The sequence below is a fragment of the Tamandua tetradactyla genome, chromosome 15 (genome assembly GCF_023851605.1).
Source record: "Tamandua tetradactyla isolate mTamTet1 chromosome 15, mTamTet1.pri, whole genome shotgun sequence".
In the NCBI taxonomy this organism is placed as follows: domain Eukaryota; kingdom Metazoa; phylum Chordata; class Mammalia; order Pilosa; family Myrmecophagidae; genus Tamandua; species Tamandua tetradactyla.
In genome coordinates this window covers 76,014,939-76,041,745 of record NC_135341.1, presented here as the reverse complement: position 1 = coordinate 76,041,745, position 26,807 = coordinate 76,014,939, and the positions used below count along the sequence as shown (strand labels likewise).

The window sequence follows — 26,807 nt, the reverse complement described above, 5'->3', positions numbered from 1 at the left end:
TAGAGTTAAGAGACTACACTGGAGGTCACTCTTATGCACACTTCAGTTAGACATTGCTACCTTCATAACCTGCCAAACCCTAAGCAAAACCATTCCTGCCAACCCTAAAGAATACCTAGGGCATTATATACGACTCTACAAAGGTTCCATGCACTTGGGTAACTCTCCAAAACCTACTACTTTCAGAGTCCCTGCACCAGATAAGTACTGATATACAGAGGGGCTAGCCCTTCCAGAACATCAACTAGTTCCATCCCCTATCCCATATTATTGACAGCGCCTTCCAACATGAAAAAGTTAGAATGGGCATAGCCTAAATAACCCTAAAGAGTAGGAGAAAGATCAATCATTATATTGATATTTCTTTTAGCCTCCAGTACCTTAGAGCAGCTAGAAGTAAAAACCTGAAACTGTGGAACTGTAACTCATACCAAACTCTGAAATCTGTTCTACAAGTAATTGTTGTGACATACTTTGAAATTTACTGCTTTTATGTATACATGTTATTTAAAGAGAAGGAGTATAACAGAGAAGACAGGATTTAACAAATGAGTATGACTGCTGAGTCATTATATTAATATTTCTGTTGGTCTCCACTGTCTTGGAGCAGCGAGAAGAAAAAAACAAAAAATTGTGGAACTGTAACCCATTCCAAAATTTAAAATCTGTTCTATAACTACTTGTTAAAGTGTACTTGGAAATTTGTTGGGTTTTTTTTTTTTTGTAAATATGTTATATTTCACAATAAAAAATGTTAAAAAAATATATGATGGCAGAAATGTGTTACCAATATATGATTTCAGGATAATCTTTAAGAAGAGTTCAAAAACAGAAAAACATTATTTTAACTAATATTGAGCTTTTAAAATAACCAGATTAATGAGATCTGAGGCTGGGACCTATGCACCAGTCATGTAATATCAACCTCTCCAAATCTTCAAGCAAGTTATTTTATATTCTCAGTAAAATCTCAACTATTTTCAATAAAGTCTCTTCATCAACTAAATGCTAAATGGTCTGGAAACCAGCAATGACTCTTTCAAATCAGAAGAGGATACTTCTAGACACACAGATGATTCATTACAGAGCTTAATGGCAGTGCACAAAGTCAGAAAAGTTGGGTAGGAATATTCTGTACTAACTTTAGAATTAGAACCACTTCAAGAGAACCACTGCAAAATGAGTGAAGGCAAGTCTAGGGTCCTCTGGGTGCCTTGGTTAAGTGATAACTCATCTGGGAAGACTGACTTAGAATAGCTCCCTCTAGCAAGATACCAGAGCTGCTATTTCATACACTAAAATATTAACTAAGGACTAGCACAAGAAGCTACTGTAATGTATACATCGGAAGTGTGTAATGAGGCTAAAAAGAGACTGCTAACAATTCAGGCCTTGCCATTTATTGGCTACATGACTTTGACAAAAGTTTCATAACTCTGACTCACAGTTCATCTACAAAATAGGGATGATGCACCTGCTTCAAAATAAGAATGATGGCCTACTTCAAAGAGCTGTGGTGAGAACTAAATAGCCCAAATATAGGTTTAGCATGGTGCTCAGCTCGGAATAAGAACTCAAAGTATAGCAACCATAATTATTACTGTAATTTCAAATAAATTACCTCAGATAGTATTTCCATTATCACTTTTATTTTCAAGTACTGATAGGTGTCCATACCTTTTAAGGTATTTTTAAAATAAGTTAACATTATTAAATTATTTCATCCTCTCTAAATCTTTTATCAATTAATTTCAATCCTTCAGCTATCCAATCTTTATCATATCAAATTTTCACCCACAAAAGTTGTTTTTCATTGATTTCATCAGCATTCATAGTTTGTACCTAATCTTCAAGATAACTGGAACAAAATTCTGAAAGTTAAAGCAAGATTGCCAATAATACCACACTAAGAGAATTAGCCAGATCATTTCATTTATTTCATAATCTTGCTAATCCTGTCTCAGGATTAAAATCAATGTGGTAGGTACATGAGGTTATCCTCTTATCTTTTTTATTCTTTATAAATTTTCTTTCACACAAAATGTGAAAAATAAATAGGACAGCCCAAGAAACAAGATAACCTGACACTTGAGCTTCTCTTTATTACAACCATAGTCCTACAAAATACTACTACTTTAAAAGCCAATCTTATTTACTACCTTTTAAACATTCCCCACTTAGGTATTTGGAATTTCAACTATTAGAATGTTTCTCTATACATATCCAACTTAACATTTAAAATTTATGTTGGATACCTGTAAGTTAACTGCGGTTTGAGAAACTCTAGAAAAAGGGAACTTTACTCCATAGAAATAATTTAATCTCTAGCCAATATCTCCTCTGTACATATTTCTTTAATAACTTCTAAAATTAATTCTAAAATTGCTGTTCATATGCAAAAACCCTTAAGCAACCATTAATCCTCATTATTAATAATGAAAAATTGGTAAAATTTCTAATATTAAAACAAGTAAGCTCAAGCATCAAGTAGATGACATCAGTAACAGTCATTTGTAGGCACATGCCATAGATAACAATAAATTGTCCAAGTAATAAAATGCAAAAAATTGTTGAATGAGATCATGGGAGGAGTTGTTATCATCAGCCTTTGGCAATCTGTCAGTTGTTAGAGGCTATGCAAATTAGCAAGATTTTGTCTGCTTATACTAATCATCAATTAAATATCATCTTCTTCATTCCTACAATAGCGTGCCACATCAAATGCTCAAAGACCAACCATTCTTTGTGACCATGGGAAAAGTTCAAGTTTATAAATGCTATTAGTAACCAAACTGCATTAAAAGCATCTCCAATATTTGCAAGTCTGCTTCACTTGTTTTCATTCTATATCCTAATATTACACCACATTAGAGCTTTTATGCAGCTTCTCAGTTCTTTTGAGAGAGAACTATACTAACAGTTAAAAAGCCAATTTCAAGGCAAACAGTCATTTTGGTTAGATTCATCTTTTTTCAATGAATTCCACACTTCCTGCTTTTGAACTATTCAATGTTCTCACATTCTCTAATGTATTACTGGAAGTAATATAATTCATTTGAAATTATTTATGAATGAGGATTTTTTTTAGACAAAGCATAATTATGACACAAAACCTCAGGATTTGAAAGACACTGAGCAGAAGCCTATGTGAAATTAATACTAAGAAAAAACAGGATAAAGAACTGACATTAAAGGGCACCCAAGCAGATTACTGCCAAGACAATAAGTAAAAGAATTTACACAAATAGCAGAATTAAATATATGTACATAGTTTGTACTGAGTAAAAACCCAAACAGAAAATTCATTTAGCAAGGGATAAGCACACTCAGAAAAATACTACAACAGTGAATGAAGGAACTGGCTTTAATCAAGACTACTTGCCTGTTTAAAGCATTCACTTTATGTGACAGATGGTAAGTAATTTTTAAACAAATATAACAACTTTCAGAGAGCAGGTAAGTTGCTAATTTTTCCACTTTGTGTTTTCAAAATTAAATGTACAAATAAAATCTACTTGCATCATTAACTCTGCTTTTAAGTAAAGAATTAAAACTGTGGTTGTAAGAAAAAAAAAGATGGACTGATGAATAAGTAGAAAGATGGACTGTTAAGTGATAAAACAAATACAGTGAAAAGTTAAAATGAAAATCTTTATCGTAAAGTTATTTCAATTTTGCTACAGGTGAAAATTTTTATATGTTGGGGGAAAACTGTGAGTTGGCCTTTATTTTCTGACAAAACTCTCTTGCAAAAGTAAGGAATGTCTACCCACTACATTGTGAAACCACACTTCAAAATATGGTAGAAATTCACATGACAGGAACTAATTGATGAACTTAATACGTCCTCACACAGCAATACTTTATTGAAAATGCAGGAGACCTTGCAAGGCAAAGGCTAACCCTGATTAATAACCAAACGGAGAACCCCTAAACTGATCTCTCAGATACCTAGTTACATTGCTAACTGAATCACATCACTAAGTTATTACAGTTTCCAATAAAAGGTAAAAAATATAAATTGCTTACAGAACATTAACTTTTACCTAAATTAAAAAGCTACAACTAGGGCAGGCCATGGTGGCTCAGTGGTAGCGTTCTCGCCTGCCATGCCGGAGACACGGGTTCAATTCCTGGTGCCTGCCCATGAGAAAAAAAAAAAAAAAGCTACAAATAGATTGCTAAAGTCTTAAAATGTGCTGTGTTGGGGATAAACTGCCATATGAACTTTAACCCTCTTTTTTAATTTTTAGCTTTCTGCTTTAATACGTAACTCAAATACAAACATCTGTAGAAACATTTCCTTCTAAATAAACAAGTTAGTATGTGGGATGTGTATGATACCTACTATATAGGGATCTTAAAGCAGCCAAAGAGTAGATCACAAAGTAAGCTACCCTAACTTGTTGATGCACCTGATACCTCCAGAGATGTGTTGTTAAGAGACTAAGAAAACTAGTAGTAGTTATACCAAACTTCAGAGGACAACCTTACCTCCCAATAATTGCTCAAAGGTTATATAATATTGAAGCCTTTGTAACTGTCCGCCAGGCCAAAATTAACTTTTAAAAACTTCCATTATCATACAGAGGTCAAAAAAATCTAAGTCCCCCACTCTCTTTTTTTTTCTTTTTTAAATGAGTTCTTTTCAGATTAGAAACTGGATGGATATATGTTCTCGAAACAAAAGGGTGGGAAAAATTAAAAAGCAACCCTAAATTTGAAGAAACACTTAAATATTAACCAATGGGAGAGGAAAGGGAAAGTAAACATACTATAGTGGTTAAACTTTGTTGCCCTTTTCTAATTATCAATATAAATCAAATATTGAAAAAAATACTTGTCCCTTCATATTTTATAGCACACATATGTTGATTTCATCCAAAAGAATTCTTATTTCTGACAAAACAGACCTTTATCTCTCAAAAATTTTTTGTTCCGAGAGATACGTTGTGACTCTTTCCCTTTCCAAAACGTAAAAATGTTCAAAATATTCACTTGAAAAAAATTGTTCAAATAAGCAATTTTGTATAATTGTCACCATTGATCATTTACTTATTTTTAGTTCATACACACACTTCAAATTTTCAAAATCTAATTTCTATTTCATTTTATCTTTGATGCATAATTTACTTTATACAGGAACAAAGGGTACTAGTTCAGCATGCCCCTCTTCAACACACAAACTGGCAATTAATAATCTTGCTCTACTTATGCTAAATAGGCCCTAATGAGCAAAGAGCTTTTCAGCAGCCCTGTTTTAACTTGCTTCTCCTATCATTATAATAAGTGCATAATGGGGACTAAATTTCCTAAGATCATAACAAATACAAATTGAAAAAAGTTTTACAGTAAACATCCCAACATCCAAAGACTGTTCTCTTTATACTATTAGAAGACAAGGCATTTAAGTTGCTACAATTTACTTTCACCCAACACAAAATAGCAACAACATGTAGGTTTCTGGTTTGGCTCCTTCTGAAATAGCCTTATTATTTCTATCTTTCTCAAAGCACTTTACAGTTTATAAAACATTTCCAAATCTATCAGTTCACCTTTAAAAGGGGGGAGGGGGAGGAGGGAGCAAATAAACCAAGCAGGTCTACTGAAGTTTTGGGGTAAAATGGTTAATCTGATCAAAGATTTGATAAATGTCCAAATAATTCTGTATCTTGACTAAATGTGTGTGTATGTGTGTATGTTTGTGTGTGTGTGTGTGTGTGTTTAAGGGAGAGAGACTCCACAGCACTAATAATGCAAGTCATATATCATTATATAAGAATTTCAATTTCAGTGTAATTAGTATGGAATTTATGAGAAAATCTCCAACATTAATAACCTCATCAATCCCTCCATTAAGTCCAGGCAAATTTAATTGACAAATTATTTTAGATTGCTTTAAGAGTTTCGTTTTCAATCTGTTAATCAAAAGATAAAACTCTTCATCAATTGCAAAGAAATATTACCAAAGGACATGTGCCGAGTATGAGACACGAAGGCAGTGCAGTTTCCTTCTAAGAGCAACTTATAGGGCTAAAACTGAAATCCTACTGATGTTAGACCTTGTAGCTTTAGACATCGCTCTTCTTTAGAAACAGTCCATTAAAGTACAAGTTAAACTCAAACATGTAGGCTGCTGAATAAAGTTAAAAGCATGTGAAAAGAACTACAAGTAAATTATATATTTATCTTTATTGACTGAACCACACTTAATAGTACCTTGGCAAAGTTAATATTGTCTCAGTAAAGATGATCACAATTATGCTAGCGTAAGTGATTTGTAACAAGGACATCCCCTAAATCAGCAACTTCTCAAAGGGTTTCCATGATTACAAATCACAATGCATGTAGCAAAAGACGCTATTGATTGGCATGTGCTGAGCATGTAAACAAGGCTGAAGCAGAAAGATGTGTTGAAAACTACTAAGGTTTTGAAGTAATGGGTGGGGTAGGATGCCACCCTTTACGGTGTACTAGGATTGGCATCACTAGCATTTACTGGATGGGAACACAGACACTAGATTCTACTCAATGTATATGACAGTCCCATGGATTGAAAAATCGTCTTCAATGTGATTTTCTTATCCCAGTGGTCATTCACATAGATACAATTAACTATTTAACTATTTATAATTAATTCTAGAATCTAATTCTATTTCAAATATAAATCACAAAGTACTTTTTGCAGGCTTTAATACATATCGAATTTTCCAGGAATGTAACTGTCATATAAATTGATAGATTATATTATTTACTTTATTCATTTTAGAAAACAAAGCTGATGACAGCCCCACTTGTGGTATTTGAGTCACCAACATGACAAACTGGTATCAGTCAACATCTGTCAAAATCACGCTGATTTCCTGTAAGGGTGCAGGCCTCTGACAACTTTACTAAGTATTCTGGGACTATCACATTAAGTATTTACATATTGAAATACATAATTCTGTTGTAACACTTATTTTGATATGTGAATTTGTTTCAACAAGATTAATATTAAATAACAATTTCAGCATAATATGAATTTCATGTTTCCTTATATGTGATTTAATCTGCAAGAAACACAAGGTAAATGCAGAAAACTATTCAGCTGAACCAAGTCACACAGGAATACAAAAAAAAAAGGCATGCATACACCTCAGGACACTGGGCCACATACATCTACATATGGTATTACAGCTTTCATCCTGACTTCAGATCACTTTTCTCTCTCCATTGCTTCACAAAAACTCACAAGCTGCAACCCCTTACAACATTCATTTCCACAAGCAAACTTTTTCAAGGCAAAATACCATACTTATTATAGTATTTATGTGTTTCTCAACCATTTAAACGTGAAAGTGTTACCATTTTTATTAGGTTCCCATTTTTTTTTTTTTAGTGTTACTGATAAATTTTTGAACTTTGTGCTCCTAATCCATTTTTCTCATAAGTCCTGGGGTTTTCAATTATGCAGTTTCATGTAGCACAGTGAATTTTAGTGATGTGCATGCTATGTTAGGCTGAACTAACTGTATTTTATTAAAAATTACTTTCATTTCTACCTTATATTACAGGCAGAGGGTACAGGGCAATAAATTTATTTTTATAAAGTCCATTTTGTCCACTTTTCTTTGTGGATCATGCTTTTGGTACTGTATCTAAAAACTCATCATCAAACCCAAGTCCCACATATTTTTTCTATTAAGTCTTCTAGATACTTTATAGTTTATGCTTTAATCCAGGTATGTGTCTTGCTGGAGAACTAAGCAATCGTGTAATACGATAACATTACTTGTTCTGAAGTCTTCTTTGTATACTAACACAGCTATTCCAACTATCTTTTGGTTAATGTTTCATGGCATATCTTTCTCCATTCTTTTATTTTTAACCTATGTTTTCAAATTTGAAGGTTTCTAATAGACATTCTATAGTTGGACCTTGATTTTTTAATCCAATCTGACAATCTCCTTTAACTACTGTGGTCACATTTAAAGTGATTATTGATATAGCTCAATTAAAATCTACCTTGCAAGCTGTTTTCTATTAGGTCCACCTGTCATTTGCTTATTTCCTTTTCTGCCTTTTTTCCTGTTGATTAAGCATTTTTAATAATTCCATTAATTTCCTCTTCTGAGATTACTTATACCTCCTTTACAAATTTTTGTATTGCCCTAGGGTTTACAATAAACATCATTACTTAAACAATCTTCAAAGAGCATCATGCTGCTTTATGTATAACGTCAAGATCTCAAAACAGTATATAGTCCTAATACTTCCCTCCTATCCCATGTTGCCCTATTCTCTACTTTTTCATGATATAAATACTAACAAACAATATACTGCTATTACATTTCTTTATTTAGTCTTAGAGAAATTACTAAGAATAAATTAATTTTATCCACATTTATTTCATTTTCAGTACTCATTATTTGTGTAGACCCAAGTTTCAACCTGATACAACCTGATATCTCTTTCTGCCTAAAGAACTTTTAACATTTCTTGTGGGGCAGATCTACTAGCAATTAATTCTCTCTCCTTTTATTCGAGTATTTCTCCTTTGTTTTTGAAAGATATTTTAGCTGCATATAAATTTGGGTTGACAGTTTTTATTCCTATTACTTTAAAGATGTTACTCCATTGTCTTCTAGCTTGTATGTTTCCTCTGCTGTAATTTTTATCTTTGTTCTCTGTATGTAATATTTCTCTTTTCTTTGACTGCCTTCAAGATCTGCTCTTGTTTTCATCAGTCTGAATATCATCTGCTTAGGTGTAGCATGATTTTAGGACTGGGGTGAGGAATATTTATCCTGCTGTTTGTTCTCTAAGCTTCTTGGATCTGTGGTTTGATATCCGACGTTAACTTTTGGAAAATTCTCTGCCATTATTTCATCAAATATTTCTTCTGCTCTGTTCTCTCCTCTTCTTTGATTCAAATTAACTATATTTTAAAATGTTTAATATTGTACCCTAGCTCTTGGCTATTTTTTCTTTTTTTTTAATTCTTTTTATATTTCAATTTGGGAAATTTCTATGGCCTATCTACAAGGTCAATGATTCTTTTTTCAGCTGCGTTGAATCAACTGATGAGCCCAAAGGCATTCTGCATCTATTTTACGGTTTTTCATTTATAGCATTTCCACTTTTTCTTTCTTAGTTACCATTTCTGCTGGGATTACCCATCTGACCTTTCATGTTGTCCACCTTTTCTGTTGGAGCCTTTAACGTACTACCCATAGCTGTTTTAAATTCTCTTTCAGATACCATCAACTATGTCAAACTGAATTTGATGAGTGCTTTCTCTTGTGCATTTTTTAATGTTTTAATATGACTTGTAATTTTTTTACTGAATGCTGGACTTATTATATCAAATAATAGAGTCAGAAATAATTTTCATGACTGTGCCAGTTTGAAGCTCATGTTCACCCCAGAAAAGCCGTGTTCTTTAAACCTCATTCAATATTGCTGGGTAGAATCATTTTTATTATTTCAATGGAGATGTGACACACACACCCCCAATTGTGGGTGATAACTTCTGATTAAATGTTATCCATGGAAAACATTCAAGGTGGGTCTGCTTACTGGAATCCTTTAAGAGGGAACCATTTTGGAAAAAGCTACAGAACAGAGCCCACACTGCCAGAGACATTTGGAGATGAAGAAGGAAAATACCCCTGGGGAAGCTTCAGGAAACAAGAAGCCGGGAGAGAAAGCTAGGAGACCATCCCCATGTGCCTTCCCAGCTGACAAGTGTTCAGATGATATCACCTTTGTTGAGTGAAGGTAACCTCTTGTTGGTACCTTAATTTGGACATGTTCACAGCCTTAGAACTACAAACTTGCAACTTAATAAATCCCCTTTTTATTTAAAAGCACTTCTGTTTCTGGTATATTGCATTGTGGCAGCCTTTACAAACTAAAATAATGACTAAAAATGGAAATCCCTTTTCTTTGCAAGACCTTTAATGCAGGATTTGTATTATTCTAGTTAGAAGCTGGGCTGGGTTTGTGATTTGCTATTGCTATGGTTATTTTCAGTTTATTACAGGCTAAAAAAATATCTGCAGAAACAGCTTATAGTTGTCTATGGTGAGGGCTGTTTTACTAGAACAAAGTCACTTCGTAGCTTGGTGAGAAGGGGTGTAGAGTTCTTTCTCTTAACCGATTTAGACTCAGTCTTGAATATACAGTGCATTCCTGGGTCTCAGGGGCGTGGCCTACTTGCTCCAACCCACCCTACTGTGGCTGCAGTTGCAGGCTCCATGTTCCTCCCACAGGATGAAGATTCTCCCCCTTCCCCCAGTTCATTGAGCCTCCACCCACAGGACCAGCAGTAATGCCCTTCTCTCCTGCATATTAAAGCTTCTGTTTCACAGAGAAGAATCAGAGCAGAATTGATGAGCCTCTCCTGAAAGCTTTATTGGTATTCCTCTCCTCTAGGTCTATACCACATTAGATATTTTCCAGGGCTCTTTCTGATCTTTTCTAAGAGTACCCAAGGAGATATGCAGATAAAGAGCCTGCAGGAGGATGCTGAATCCCCAAATTTCTGTGGGCTCCAGGGGTTTAACCATGAGCCACCAACGGGTACTTGGCCTTCACCAATTTCTCAGCTAGTCTAGCTGAACTTTTCTTCATAGTATCTGGTTGGGTCTAACACAGGGAATGCATGTCTGCGTCTCCTCTCTCTACAGGCACTCTGTCACCTTCAATTTGGGGCCAGTGGTTTGTCCTGCAACCTCAGCTCTTGGATAGGTTCAAAGAAAGTCATGAAGTTTAAGTTAGTCTGGCTCTTTTTTATTATAATGGTGGAAGGAAAGCTTTCTCCAGTTCTTTATACCCCAGGGAGGAATTAGAAGGTGGTTATATTATTTATAAACTACTTCAGAATAGTAAAGGAGGAGTTTTAAAAAATTGGTATAAAAAGGAGCTTTGTTAGGTCTGCTAAAGTTGAGGAACACAGATTTAACGGATCTTTCTCAAAACTCTCTTATAACCACTGCCAAATATTACAGTCAACCAGTCAACACGTAGGCCGAAAACTGTTTTAGTAGCAACCCAATTTGTGCTGCAGTTTATTGGCTTAGCCTTGTGTCTATTTTACTATTTTAAGTACCTCAATCAGAGAAGCAGGAAAATGGCATTTGGAACTGAAATCTCAAATTCACCTGTGTAAACACAGCTAGTTGAGGAATGGAGTTATATTAGTTAAAATACATCCTTTTTCATTCCAGCCCTAATTTAGTACTATTAAGAGCCAGACTCCACTACCAACCTTTTTACAAATTTAATAATAAAACCAGTATTGTTACAGTACACCAGGGCAACTGGCTTCTATTTATTTGTGGATTAAGTTTAGTTTTTACAAATAATTCTTTCATTCTTTCCATAATCTCATAAACTGTTTTTCACTGATGACTTTATATTTTAGACTATGTATTACTGCAACTTTACCAAAAGGAAGAGGAATATGCGTTGCCTCCCAATGGATTACAAATGCTAGCCTTTCCAGAAACTGGACTCAATCCTCAAGTTTCTTTACATGACTATCTCTCATTAACCCTCTGACTCCTCTTTTCCTCCCTTAATATGTTCTACTTCCTGTTTTCAAATAAGAATATATTCCAAATAAGAACTTATGTTTTCTGAATACACTGAGATATTAATAGCATGAGCTGAATTAAAATACAGCTGCTTATACATTGTTTCCTATCATATTTAAAATGTTAACAGGGTTTTATGACATGCTAAATTAAATCAAACAATAAAACACTTTCCAGACACCAAGAAACTGTGCAATCAGACCTTTTTAAGATACCAAATTTCTGATTAAGTAGTTTCTCAACATTTTCTTCTTTTTTTAAAAAGCAAGTATGTTTCCTATTCCTATAGACTCTTAGAGTAGACTGGCAAAATAGTACAAAACCTAATCACTGTGAATAATTTCTCCAAACCCTGCTGACAATACTTTCAAACTTAGAAATCTATTAAGTCCCTAATGTGAGAAAGAAAATACAGTAAGAAAGACAATCACTGGGGCAGAACCTGAAGAAATATCCTGAAACTTTACTTCTTTTCCAAGATATTACACTGCAAGAGGCCCCAAATAATCCTAGATTATAAAACACATCACAGAGGAGGTAACAGCATCATACAGAGGCTCTCCTTTCTGAGGGGTATGCGGGTGAGTGAGGTCGAAAGAAAAAGCAGACAAGTGAGAAATCATTACGTTGGGAAACCATCACTGACACATTTGGGGGAGAATTTTACTACCCCTCACCCCTTGCAACCATAGAGGAAGCAATCTCAAGTCAAGCGTGGCTGAGCACTGGACGATAATGAGACAATTTACGGAAAGGCATTCTTCTTACTTGTAATAGTCTCAAATATGAATTTAACAACCACTTCACTGAGCGTCAAAGACCTACTTTACCCACTCCAAAGAGCCCATTCAGAGGTACAGATCACAACAGCCGAGGATTGGCCACTCTAAATAAGCTAGCTACCTTGCAGCAAGGAAAAAGCCTTGGGGGGATCCTGATCCAGGAAAAGGGGGGACGAAAAAAGAGACGACGTGAATGTTTCCCACTTCCTATCAAAACCAAACAAAGCTAAGCAAAGAAATTCAAAGTCTATGAAAGATGGCGGGGGGGGGGGGAACGGGGAAGGGAGGTGATCGCCAACCAAAGAAACAAGAGTTGCTTCTATCCAGCGGGAAGGGTGTTCAGATCATTCCCAAAGGCAGAGAGAGCCCAGAAAGGAGTTAGGGGAGTGAGGAGTTTGTGGGGTATGGATGTGCTGAAAGGACTGGGGACCCGTAGAGGGAGACACAAGGCAAAAAGAGGGGCGGGTTGAACAAGGCAGCGCCCTGGGCGGATGTCACTTGGAACCATGGGGCTGGAAGGAAGAAACCAGACCAGCAGCCGGGGGAGGGTAATTCTGCCTCCCTTAGCAGCTGCAAGCAGCGCCGGCCAAGACACCACCCCTCCATTTCCCTGCCCTGAGCCCTCCAAGCCCCAGCGGGGTGGAGAGAGGATGAAGGCAGAAATCAGTCTTGTGCCCGGAGTCAGCTTTACCTTCGCGGGAGGCTGGAGAGTCTCCAGCCCGAGCTCCTCCCGCCGCCGGCTCTGCGTCCAGAGTAGGACGAGGCGCCCTCCGGCCTCCTCCCCCTCACCACTTCCCCTTTCCCCCGCAGGGGCCCTGTAGCTGCGCTGCCGCGGGCTTCTGGTGCCGCCGCGGCGCTGCCTCCCCGCCCCCTCCGCCTCCTCCCTCTGCCTCTCAGAGGCTCACTCTGGAGGCCGCCATCTTCGCCCAGGCTGAGAGCGGCCGCGCTGCAACGCGCCTGCGCCGCCACCGCCCGGCCAGTCACGAGACCCAGCCAGCTGATTTCAATTCTTACCCCTTCTAGCCCCGCCCATTATATGCATTGCCCCGCCCTCCCAGCCCCATTCGCCCCTTTTTCCTTAGATTCCACGTAACACCTACCCGCCCGCCCTCAGGGGGCGCGCATGCGCAGAGTGCCTAAAAGGGCCGTGGGATGCAGCCTACGCAAAGTGCAAGGAAGCTCTGCCCCTAAGTTCCCACACAGGAGGTTCCGCTCCTAAACGCGCTAAGGTGGGCCCCGGCCCCTTCCTCTGAGTCCTGGGTACGGTTAGGGTGCGGCTGCGATTTTGCATTTCTGTGCCTCTGAAGTCCTGATGTAAATCCTCGCCCCAGCCTAGCCCTTGAGTCCAAGTGCCATGGAGTATCCTCGAGGCAGTCAGAAACCTCAGCCCTCGGATTGGTAGGAGTGAGAGCCAGCAGGTTCATTGGCTGTCGACACGCCCAGAACGACTGTTGGGTTAAACTTTGCAACGATCGGGAGACCTGAGCTTTGGATATGCAGACAGCTCCTTACTGGTGGGAGTGCTGTAAAGATAATGCTGTAATCCCATTTATTGCATCCTGATCACGTGTCAAAGGTTTGCTTATGTTACTTTATCATCAACTCTCTTGATAGGAATTATCCTCTTTTTGCAAATAAATTGAGGCCCGGTCCTAGACTCCTGGACTTGGACTTTGAACCCAAGCGGTCTGACTGCAAAACTACCGTCTCCCTGAACGAATATGGGAGTTGGGGGGTGAAGGTGGGGGTGGGGGGAGGACAGGATAGCGAAAAGTGGGGATGTTGGGACAAGGCTGGCTGTTACGTTTAGGCAAAGGTTTAATTAATGAAGGCCAGTGTCCACTTCCAGACCTGAACTCTAAGGACTACAGTATAAAAATAACTGATTCTGCTGCACATTTTAAAAGATGACAGTGTGCAGTGATTTACGTGAGTGCATTACTTGATGAGGGCTAGAGGTCTGATAACGGGGTTTAACTCATTCTGCAGAGAAATCCTGAAATAGTAGTTGGCTCATTTTAGGGATAGCAATTGCAGGATGAAAAGTGTAAATTGATTCTTACAGGCTTTTTGCTGCTCGACTTTGTTGACCCTTTGTCCCATCTCGTGGCAGAAAGAGACTTGCTTTATCCTTACACTAGACTTTCCTGTACTGGAGCAGTAAGATAAGGTGCGTGTAAGGGGAGATGACAGGAACAGCGAGCTGAGAATGGGATGACAGGACCCAAAATAGTGTATGAAAGGAGAAGAAAAAGAAAAACAGGAGGGTTCAGAAAATTATGTATATACGAAATATTTATAGATTACACTGCAGTCTAATAATCCCAAGAAAAGTATGTGCGGGTTTGAAAGGATGTATGTCCCCTAGAAAAGCCATGTTTTAATCAATCCCATTTTGTAAAGGCAGAATAATCCCTATTCAATACTGTATGTTTGAATCTGTAATTAGATCATCTCCCTGGAGATGTAACCAAATCAAGAGTGGTTGTAAAACTGGATTAGGTAGAGGCATGTCTCCACCCATTTGGGTGGGTCTTGATTAGTTTCTGAAGTCCTATAAAAGGAAACATTTTGGACAGTGAAGAAGCTTCAGAGAGGGCAGAGAATGTTGCAGCACCGCGAAGCAGAGAGTCAATCACCCAGCACTTGGAGATGAAGAAAGAAAACACCTCCTGGGGAGCTTCATGAAACAGGAAGCCAGGAGAAGAAGCTGGCAGATGACGCCGTGTTCGTCATGTGCCCTTCCAGATGAGAGAGAAACCCTGACTGTGTTTGCCATGTGCCTTCTCACTTGAGAGAGAAACACTGAACTTCATCAGCCTTCTTAACCAAAGTGTCTTTCCCTGGATGGATGCCTTTGATTGGACATTTCTATAGACTTGCTTTAATTGGGACATTTTCTCAGCCTTAGAACTGTAAACTAGCAACTCATTAAATTCCCCTTGTTAAAAGCCATTCTGTTTCTAGCATATTGCATTCCGGCAACTAGCAAATTAGAACAAAGTATATGTGAGAATATGAGAGTACGCAGAGAGTCCAAAGGACTTGTCCGGGGTGACCTAGTTCGTAAATGGTTGCACCAAAATTCAGTCCCTAGATTTGTAACATCAAGACCAGTGACTATTAGACCTCCGCACTTGGTCTCTGTTCATATTTGGGACAGATAAAACAAATTCTCAGAGTTAGGCAGAGCCTCAACAATTTTCCCTTTCATAGAAAATTTCCTGCCTCCAAGACATTTTTTCATTGCATTTTTAGAAACTGCCTTCCTTGTATTCAGCCAAATTGTCCTCTTTTGGGGATAGCATGGTTTCAATTTTCATTTTTCCCATTTTCCTCTTCTACGTGACATTCCAATACAGCTAATCAGGTCATATTTCTAGTGCATCCAACTGTTGATGTTGCTAACAGGATGTGGTTTCAAGCCTTTGCACCCCCCTAAATGCTCTTAATTGGGATTTTCACAAGTTTGTCAGTATCCTTCTTCAAACAGGAGAGCTGAACACAAGAGTCAGAGGAGGTAGAACTTATCTCTTATTTCCCTTTTCTTCTAAGTCACTTTATCCCCACTCTTTTTTAAAGAGCTTGATAACTGCACTGTGGAACCCTCAGACTTTTCTTTATGATTTATCGTTTTTTATGCAAAATGCAAGTTTGCATTAGCTTCCCTGACACTGTTTCGTAGTGCAGATATATTAAATTTACAATCAGGAAAGTGGAACATGGCAGATGGGAATCCAAATTCTGTGATACACAGATACAGAATTTCACAGCTTCAGACAACAATAGTTTTTATCAGTGGCTTAAGTTAAGCATATAAGGCTAGAGAGATTTAAGATTTGTAGTGAGTCCACAAAGCAGCCAAGCCCTTGCTTATTAGAACTCCCCTTTGCTGCTCAGTTTATCATGCTAATTATATCAATGCCCTTTCTTTAAGTTCTTTAAGAACTCCATACCACTCAGCAATATTTAAACTGCAGTCCCTTTAAATTCACATGATGGTATAACTGTGGTTTCAATACAGAGTCACTAACCCCACTTGAGCACTTGAAATAAAAGTACAATCATATATAGTTGGAGAAAAGAATAAGAAATACATTGAATAATTTTTATATTGTTTACATGCTAAAATTATAATTTGGATATATGTAGGGTTAAGTAAAATACAGTATTAAGATTTCATTCATTTCTTTTTACTGTTTAAAAATGAGGTTGCTAGAAAATACAAAATTACATATGTGGTTCCCATTATATTATTATTGGGCAGCACTGCTATAGAAAGTCTTGTGTAGATACTTAAACATGGCAGAGAATTCCCTTCAGTTGAGTTAATGTGTGTAATGCTCCCACCGAATCATCTCTTACTGGACTCTGTTTCATTTATGTGGTTGTTTTTTATTGTTTGTCTCCAGGAGTTTTCCTCAAGGTTCATGTCACAAAATATATCACCATACATATTTTGTTTTCCACAATACTTTACAAATAATTGTGCAGACTTGAAATTATTGACAAGCCTGACAAATTCAAACATATATGCATTGATGTACCTGTACATACATAGTTTGCACATTAAAAAAAAAATCAATTCTGCCTTTCCCTACCCACTTAATCCTACCTCAGGAATGCCAATGCTACAATTAATGTGAATGGAATGGCTTTTAAAATGTGCAGTGAGCTTCATCTAAAATTTATTTTGCACCAATAAAAATACACTTTCATTTCATTACAGGAAATAATCTAAATTTGATCATATTTTAAGGGATGGAACAAGGTGGGAAATAAAATACCTGTTCTGCGGTTTAACAATTTGAAACCATCATCAAAATGTTAACTGCTTAAGAAAAAGACCTCTCTGTGTCCTTTTCTCTTATTAAAACAAACCCAACTGCTCTTTTGTGATATATATACTGCTGAGGATATTCCAATTCAGACAGCCTTACTTTTACATTATATTTGTTGCTAAAATAAAATTTTTTAAAAATGTTCTTATTAGTAAATTCAAAAACTTCCAGTATTAAAAGATTTGAGAAAAATCTGGAGCCTTATATATTTTTTTTTCCATAAAGGGTTGTGAAGTGAACAAGGTTTCCAATCCACTATGAAATTATTCCTTTCAGACTTTTTTTTAGTCATCAGTACTTGAAAGAAATATAACACTGTAAAAGTAATCACAGGCAAGTCAATCCCTTATCCTCTTTTGAGCCTTAGTTCCCTCATATGGAACTAGGGATATTGATACCCATCTCGAGAGATGTGAGGGTTAAATAAGGTAACATGTGGAACACTCAGTACTTAATTTCCTCACTCTAGTTAATATTAGGGTCTCCAGCTTGTATATATAATCCTTGAGCTTCAATTTCCTTAAGCAAAACAAATTTTCTGTAATTCTCATAATAAGGACTTAGGATGCAAAGCAAACAGACAGGTAGACTGTTAACTAGCAAAAGGGAAGTGGGGAATTCAAGTGTTCAGGACTCTGTAAATACTCTCATCATGAAAAATAAAATAGATCATACCATGAAAGTGTTATTTTTAAATTTCTCATGAGAAAACACAGAGAGGCAACTTGCTAAAGTCATACATGAATATTAATAGTGCAAAAAAGACCTATGTTTCCTTACCACAAATCAAAATTGCATGCAATATTCATCTGATGCAATATAATATTTGAGAAATAAAAAATCAAAACTTGACATGGAGACATATTAAGACATGCCAAAGTCTTGTTCACACCTCAATCACGGTGAGTAAACATCCTCTAAAACTAATTAGGTGCAAAGAAGCTTTTACTCCCCTTTTTATTCAACTCATCACAACTGGAAGGAAAAGATGTATATCTATTTATCTTAGGTAATAACTTACTTAGATTCACTTACATTCATTTGAAAACATAAAACATCATTATACCATTACATTCTTGCTTATTAAAAATTAAAAAACGTTCAACCACAGACATGTAACCATAAAGACATTGTTCTTTTGTTTTTTTTTTTTAACTTTTCTCGATTTCAACAAACCCTGCTCTATAAATATGCCACTTTCCCTCCCCTTAGCGTGGCTCTTGGTTTAGTCAGTCCAGGCTTGACTGCTCCTCGGGCCATCCCTCTCAAGCTCTCAGATAAAGCTTGCCTTGATCCGTTGACGTCTGTCTGTTCCCTATTTTCGAGCATTCTCCTCCTCTACACGCCTTCACTTTCCTTTCACTAATTATAAATGCAATTTGCAAAAATATCACTAACATACATAAAAGTAATACGCATGTTCAAGTCATTTCAGCTATACAGTTAAAAAAAAGTTATAGTTACTTTGGGTCTATTACAGATCTGCCTGTCAGACAACCTTTATGGGATGAGAACTGGACTCTACTAGAAAGAAGCAATGATTTAGGTAGAGCAATTGAGGCATCACTTTCTTCCTATTTATAACTATTTTCAGACAATGTATTACTGGGGGGGTGTCATACATTTTGACTGATATCTTTGCTCTACCTTGTAAATATTCAAATCCGTTTTCACCACTTACTGGTAACTTAACCTTTGAGTCTCAATTTCCTTTTCAGTGAGTCAAGAGAATTGTTACACAAATCAACTACAGTTTCAAGTAAGAGTTAGGATATACTATGTAATACTGATGGACCAATGTTATCTAGTATTATAATTGTACTTAATAGAAGGATAAAAATCTTTTAACTCTCAAAAATGAGAAAAGGGAGATGGAGATGATTTAAATGTGCTAGACCTTCACCTTTCATAATAGGAAGTAAATTAAAACTGTATAAATTTTTTAAATCAAGAAGGAGAAAAGAAACTAAGTACCAGTCTTGTTCCATAATGGTTAACTTCCTTCCTCCTTCCTAACACATCTCATTCTTTATAATTCTAGAAGCAGATAATGCAACACTTCCCGCAAACTGGATTACCCAATAGGCATCTTAAGCAAGTGCTTAGGACACCTCAAAGAATGAAACTTGAGAAGAATTTTCTAGTTAATATATATTTTTTAAAGCATCAAAGTAAGAACCATGTGAAAAATCAGAACTTTGTTGGGTTTCCTTTACTTATTTCATGGGCTTTGAATGGTTGTTTTTTTCTTTGTAATGTATTTGGCAACCCCATAATCTTTTCAATATTGAGGACCTCAAATGATCTAAATCCAGCTCTGGGGGGGATTTTTTAAAAACCAGTGACTACATATTCAGGGATCAAGGTTGGTTTCCATAACTATGCTGAAAGTATGAGATCCCAGCACAGAGATAGTAGAAATGTGTAGAGAGTGTTATTATTACTATCAGTGGGTATAGGAAAAGACACGTGATGGGGTCACAGATACTTTTAGTGTAACTGAAAAGTTAAAATTTAAGGGGTGATTAAGTTTGGCTGAATCATATAAACATTTCCTTTTTGCTTTCTGGCATATTGGAGTAGACCGAGGGAAATTCCTGAAATCTTTGAACTATAAACCAACTGCCTTGATTTCTGATAATGATTGTATAGCTATTATCTTGTGACTTTGTGATTGTAAAAAATCCTCGTGACTGACCCTTACTTGTACCCACTTTATCCAGTTTTTCCACTTTGGAGTCTTGTGATCACTCATGACAGCTGCTAATGTTAATGAAGGGATTTGGGTCAGCCCAGAACTAACCTACCCAGTTCCAAACTTATCTTATTCCAAAATATCTTGATAAGGGAAGCTGGATCTAACCAAAATGGACCGCCTGGATGCACAGCAGCTTAGACTTTAACCTGTAAATCACCTATCCTTTATTATAATATCAAAAAATCACGCCCATCATCATATTAAGGCTGCCATTTTCTTACTTATGTTCTGTGACTAAGCACGTAACAATCTGTGCGTGCTCAATAATTAGATCACCTCTAATTGTATCATCTGGAACTATTGTGCTCATTATCCTAAAACCTGCTCATCTTTTGATACTACAAAACTAACAGAAGTACTGTAATTCAGGGAGACAGTTTTGTGGACTCTCTCCACAAAAGAGAGTTTAGCAATAAACTCTCTCTTTGAAACTGTTCTCAGGAATTAGTCACTGAGTGCATCAGGCAAAGAATCTACTGCCTTGTCTGCTAACATTAAAAGAATTATAAAATGTTAAACAGTGAGAATTTCCACCTGAAAGCAAATGTATCTATTAATAGTTTTTTTTGAGAAGTTCTGGAATTATTTTTTTCCTGAAGCTTATTTATTATTTTCCCTGCTACTTTCCAGCATGGAGAGAAGTCTTCATGTACAGGTTAGGTTGGAATAGCTTCCTGTTTATGGTCCAATAACTGAATCTTTCAAAAACCACATGAATAGTCTAGTACTAAGGGAATATTTAAAAATTCACAAGATCACTAAATTTAATGTCCTTTCTCTTTTTTTTTTCCTATGTAATCTTAGAGGTGATATCATATTTTCCTCCCTGTCGATTTCATTAACCAGTGGGTCAGATAAAAATATTGAATGCTGGATAAATAGGTAAGTATTAGAAAACCATGTTTGCCAACATATCATATTATATGCTATATGTTTATACATTATTTTCAAATTAGTTATGTATAATACATTATATTATATATATTGTATTGTGTCATATACAGTTGATCTTTTTTACTTGTGTATTCTGGATTTGTGAATTTGCATACTCATTAAATGTATCTGTAACCCAAAATGAGTATTCTCAGTGTTCTCACTGTCTCAAAAATTGCAAGTTGCTTGATGTGCACATTCCCAGCTGAGGTCTGAAAAGGTGACACTCCACCTCCTTATTTCCAGCTCTCACTCTGTAAACAACCGTCCTTTTGGTGGTGCCATTTTTTTGCATTTTCATGTATTTTGTTGGTATTTCATGGTAAAAATGGCACCCAAGCACAGTACTAAAGTGCTGTCTAGTATTTCGAAGCACAAGAAGACTGTTTTGTGCCTTCTGGAGGAAATATGTGAATTGGATAGACTTCATCCAGGCATATATTATAGTACTGTTGGCTGTGAGCTGTTTATGAATCAATACCTTATTTAATGAGTTCCAGTTACCTGCCCCCACTACGACTTATGATTGAACTTGCTTAAAATTATGTTTAGCAGCATTGTGTAAATGTTGCTCTAAAATGCCCTGGAGGCAATGATATTGTTTCTGTACAGGATTAAATGGGGGCAGTCTCTAAAAGGCTGATGAAACAAAGAATTTCTTAGGGAATCACTGTTCGCAGATTTAAGGAAGAAGCAAAAATTGTAAGGTATCTTTAAACAGAAATACACAACAAACAAGACTATATATTGTTGGGTTGAGGAAAATGTGTCCAGAGGCTCCCAGGAACCTTAGCCTATATTTCCCTGTAGGTGTAAAGGTTCAGTATTCCCTAATTCAGAGTTTATAGTGATTTAATAATAGACCATAACTACAGTGACTAAGGGAAATCAACTGGATATTATTTCCAAATAGTAAAATGAAGTGGTTTTCATTTCTGAATTTAAATCTGTCAGCAACCGGATTCATTCTAAAATGTGAATAAACCCAGCACTAACAAAAAAATTCCCTAATGAACAATAAGGTGAGAAATTTTAAAAGATGGTGGCTCAATGTCTCCTTATCTCAATGATAAATTCTTATTATTGAGTGCTTTCCAAGATGAGGCCATTAATTTGTTATTTAGGGTTTCTGTACTATCTCCTACGGCCAGGAAAGAATATTCTGGTTAATCCAAAAGACTGGGTAAATTTGGACCATTTTTTAAAGAAATATCATAGGGTCTATATCATTTCATCTCATGCCTGCCATTTGTTGAACAGTTATTTGTGATGGTTACTATGCTAAGGACTTTAATGCACTGTCTCGTTTAATTTTCAAAACAACCCTGTAAAAGAAGGTAATATTATCGACTCACTTTTCAAATGAGGAGGCCGAGACTTTAGAGAGGGTAGTTAGTTTGTTCAATATTATAGTCTAAAAAGCAGGTGAACCTTTCAAACCAAGTCTCTTGGATTTCAAAGTCAATGCTCTAAGCACTACATTTTTGTTTTTTAAAAACACATAAGCTCTACTAGCTGTGGCTTCCAGTTTCCTTGATCAGTCAGTCACTTGTGATGATCATTTTACTGAAAATTTACATTTGAGGTTTTAAAATAAAAGACAGAGCAACTCTTTCACATTTTGCTCAAGGTAGATTTTTTTCAGAATAACGTGGAATGCCTGCAGTTTGTGTTTTATCTTATCAACATCAATTTTATAATACCATATTATCTTTTAACTAAAATTTTATTTTTAGATAAATTATTTCCTCAAAAGTATCTAGTGCTTATGTATGATTTTAAACAACAGAAAATATGGCTTACCCATAATTTCGCAGACTTCCCCAACTTACATTTGTAGCCTAAATTAGGAGTAAAAGAAATGGAACGTAAATAGTCTCTTTCTAGTAAAATGAAATCAATGACAAGGGAAGTGAAATAGCAAAATAATCCAAAATCAACGATTAAACTGCTTAGGGTTGACATTAGTGGATTAAAGAGGGCATTTCCATTATTCTTCTTTTCTTTTTTAAGTAAAATGGCTGTATCTTAGCATTTGTGTTAATTTACTTCATCTTCAGTTGACTTGGGCTCAGAGTTCAAAGTCTCCATGGGCTCAGATAGATTAAGGAATCAGGTCCTGGAAACTATCAGTAATTTTATCCTAGTTTCCCTGAATTTCACTCCTTAACTCAGCTATTCTTTCATTAGGTGGAAGGTGTCTTGGGACAAGAGGGAAATCTTGCTCAACACTGGGAACCATGTCCTGATATTTTAAGTGAAATTACTATTACCATATGGGCAGTTAAGACTGATGATGACCCATACAAATTGTGAACAAGAATAGCTGTTTTATCTCCAAATATGTTTAATTCATCTCTCCTTTTTTAAAAAAATCTCTCTTTGTTAAGATTTTTTCTTTTTCTTTTCTGTTTCTTATCACCCAATCCAAGGGGACTTTTGTATAGAAAATGACCAAAAGGCATTCAGCCACCAAAAGAATAAAAGAGGCCACCCAGATAATCAGTCCATCCCTTGGACAGAATTTATTATAAAAACACCCTGTGAATGGTGCTCATAACAGACTGTGTTAACCTCAGTGACACTTTGATTACACTGTTTCAGATCATGATTAAAAATGCCAGCAGGCCCTTGCTGCTGTCTCTTCATAATGGTGCTCTTACATCTCCTCCCCTGTAGGTTTCCTGAAAGATGGGGCGTCTGTTGTGGATGGGAGGGGGTGTTGTCTTGATTGCCCCAAACACAGTCTGTTTCCTTTGCTAAAGCTGCTGGAATACAATATACCAGAAACGGATTGGCTTTTACAGCGGGGACTTGTTAGGTTACAAATTTACAGTTCTTAAGCCACGAAAATGTTCAAATTAAGCCATCAACAAGAGGGTCCCTTCACTCAAGAAAGGCCGATCACACCCGGGGTTTCTGTGTCACATGGGAAGGCAGCAGCAACATCTGCTGTCCTTCTTTCCCTGCATCTGCTTTCAAATAGTTTTCTAAGCTCGTGTGGCTCTTTCTGGCCGCCCCTGGGGCGTCCCCCTTCTGCATTTTTAAACATCTGTGTCTAGGAATCTGCTCTCTGTGTTTGCTCTCAACTCTCAGGCGTTTTTAGGGACTCCAGTAAACTAATTAAGACCCACCTTGAACGGGTGGGGTCACATCTCCATGGAACTAATCTAATCAAAAGGTCTCACCCAAAAAATAGATCTGCTCCCATGAGACTGGATTAGGTTTAAAAAACCATGACTTTCCTAGGGTTACAAAACAGTTTAAACCAGCACACAGCCTGACTCCCTTTGCTAGGTTTGCCACCTGCCAGCTCTCAATACCACAATCCTTAATTACAGCTATCACAGTAAGTATATAACATAGTATATAACATTGCATCCCCAGTGTCATGGTTAGGGACAGGTGTCAACTTGGCCAAGTTGTGGTACCTGTTCATCTGATTGGGCAAGCGCTGGCCTGTCGGTTGCAATGAGGACATTTCATAGGATTAGGTCATGATCACATCAGCTACATCCACAGCTGATTCCATTTGTAATCAGCCAAAGGGGAGTGTCTTCTGCAATTAGTGATGCTAAATGCAATCATGGGAAGCCTTTTAAGGAGGACTCAGAGGAGACAGGTTCCATTCCTGCTTTGGCTGGTGAGCCTCTCCTGTGGAGTTCATCCAGGCCATCCATCAGAGTCATCGGCTTCACAGCCTGCCCTGTGGATTTTGGACTCTGCGTTCCTACGGTCACGTGAGACACTTTCATAAATTTTATATTTGCAAGTGTTCCCTGTTGATTCTGTTTCTCTAGAGAACCCTAACTAATACACCCAGCATCTAGGGGCTCACTCAAGTGTCTGGAAACTCAGACTATGAGGGTTAAACTTCAGTTCTGCTGGTTGAGGGACCACAGTGAACCTCCTAGCATTCCATATATCCTAATAAGCCTCTGGGTAGGAGACCTATTTATCTGATTTTGCATCAAAACCTTGACTGCACTAGTCAGGAAGGATCAGCACAGTTTGAAGAATCAAAAAATCAAAATTCCCAAAGAAGTTATGAAGATCACAAAAGGACTTGTTGAGAATGGCCCAATATACTCTGCTGAATGAGAAGGATGGACATTTTACAAAACATTTATTTTGACAATGAACATGTTAAATAAGTACAAAACATGTATAGTAGAAGACTAATGAATGATTGCAGTTCTGCCTCCCTGAGGAACTGATTTAATTTCAACACAGATAGGCTTCAAAGCCTTAATTTAGTCTCTGTCCCATCCCACTTTCTATTATCTCTCTTTCCTCCTTGTGACCTCGTACAGAACTCGAACAGAAACAGAAACTGTCTGGGATCATTAAAGAGAGCTGTTGCAGTAGTGAGGCTCTTGATTCAGCGTTTCGCAGAAGAATAGAAGACTATTCAGTAAAAGCCTTGATTTCATTTTGGTTCATCCAGAAAACAATAGCAGCACACTGGCTTTGCTGATTAAAAGAACAAAGAAAAAAACCCAATGCCTTTTGCTGACATTTCTGTTTCTACTGCCAAAGGGGGGGTTTGCCCTTTTCGGCCCTTTTCTGGCATCAGGAAATTTTAGGTAGGCAAACCGAGACCATGGTCCATCTCTCAAATGCTGAAAACCAAAATTCATGAAAAGTGTAGTTGTCTTTCTCCCAGATCTTCACTTCCTACTCTTTTCTGCTCCAGACCCTCTTCCCTCCCTAATCTCAGTTCCACATCTCTATCTGCTCACTAAGACTATTCTCTTTATAAGACAGAGTATTTAGAGAGGAAACATCGTTTCTGTCCTGGCTTACAATTGAGAGCTGATATTGCTGGAAAAAAGGAATATTTGCCTTCCATGAACAAGCCACATTGTCCTCTCACGAAGCAGGCTACCGTATTCTTGTTTTTGTTTGCCAAAGAATCAGTGTTATATTTTTCAGGAGCTGAGTTTTCTACAGGAGAGGGAGTTGGAGTCCAAAATCAAAGAACAGAAGTCTTCTGCTTTTATTATCGCCTCTGGCAAAGCTTTCGACACTTTGGGTAATGGTTTGTTCTAGAGAATAAAGAGTCCATTTCCTCTCTTTAGGTAAGATATTTTGATAATTTCCCACAAAAGCCACAGCCTCAACATTATCATGTTTTGTAATTTTCAGAATTATGTCTGTTCTGGGCCAGCCCAGCTTTATTTAAAGTAGAAGGTTATCTAACACTTTTAGCTGGGGTGGATTTTTTTTTTCCTAATGCCCGGAGTGGGAATCATCACTGTTTCCTTTACTATCTTTTTACGTTTCTGTAGTTGTTCCTTATCATCTCTGTTGTCCTCTTTGTCCCTGTGCCCTCTTAGGAATCTCTGCTGGAATTTTCTCCCTAACTGAAAGTTTCTTTAGCAGTGTCTTATTTGAAAAGGGAAGAAGCTTGCCTAAAACACATGAGATCCAAAGAGAAAAAGAGACTCTTCTCACAGAAATCACCAGCTAGATAAATGGTAATATCGTCTGTGTTGAGATTTTAAAGACCTTATCTACCTTAACTATATATTTTTTTTAAATAGGACTTTAAAAATCATAAAATGTATGTCATTAAAAAAAAAATAACACCTCCACAGAGTTCACTTCTCATCGGTCATTAAGCTGTCTGAGTCAGGATGCGAGTGGGTATTTTGAATGCTACATGAGACAGAGTGACCAAGGAATTCATCTTGGCAGGATTTAGGCTGAAATGGAGCAGAGCTTTGATGATAAAAATGGTCTGGTTGTCCCTTATCCCTGATGAGCAAAGAACAGAGAGTACATACTTCACTGAGAGAGAAAAAGAGAGAGGGGGAGAGGGGGGGAAAAAAATAAAATAACAGATCCAAAACACTATGAAAACTCAACCTGACCTGAAATTCAGCCACTGGAGTGGGACAGAAGCAAT

General features: G+C 37.0%; 1 protein-coding gene across 1 annotated transcript in view; it reads right to left on the bottom strand.

The window, feature by feature from the left end:
• DNAJC13 (DnaJ heat shock protein family (Hsp40) member C13) overlaps nt 1-13,303 on the bottom strand; it is a 151,421-nt gene extending 138,118 nt beyond the window's left edge. The window contains exon 1 of the mRNA XM_077130133.1: nt 13,056-13,303. The gene's annotated coding sequence lies outside the window, so the exon portion shown is untranslated. The remainder of the gene's footprint in view (nt 1-13,055) is intronic.
• Between the last annotated feature and the right edge of the window lie 13,504 nt (nt 13,304-26,807).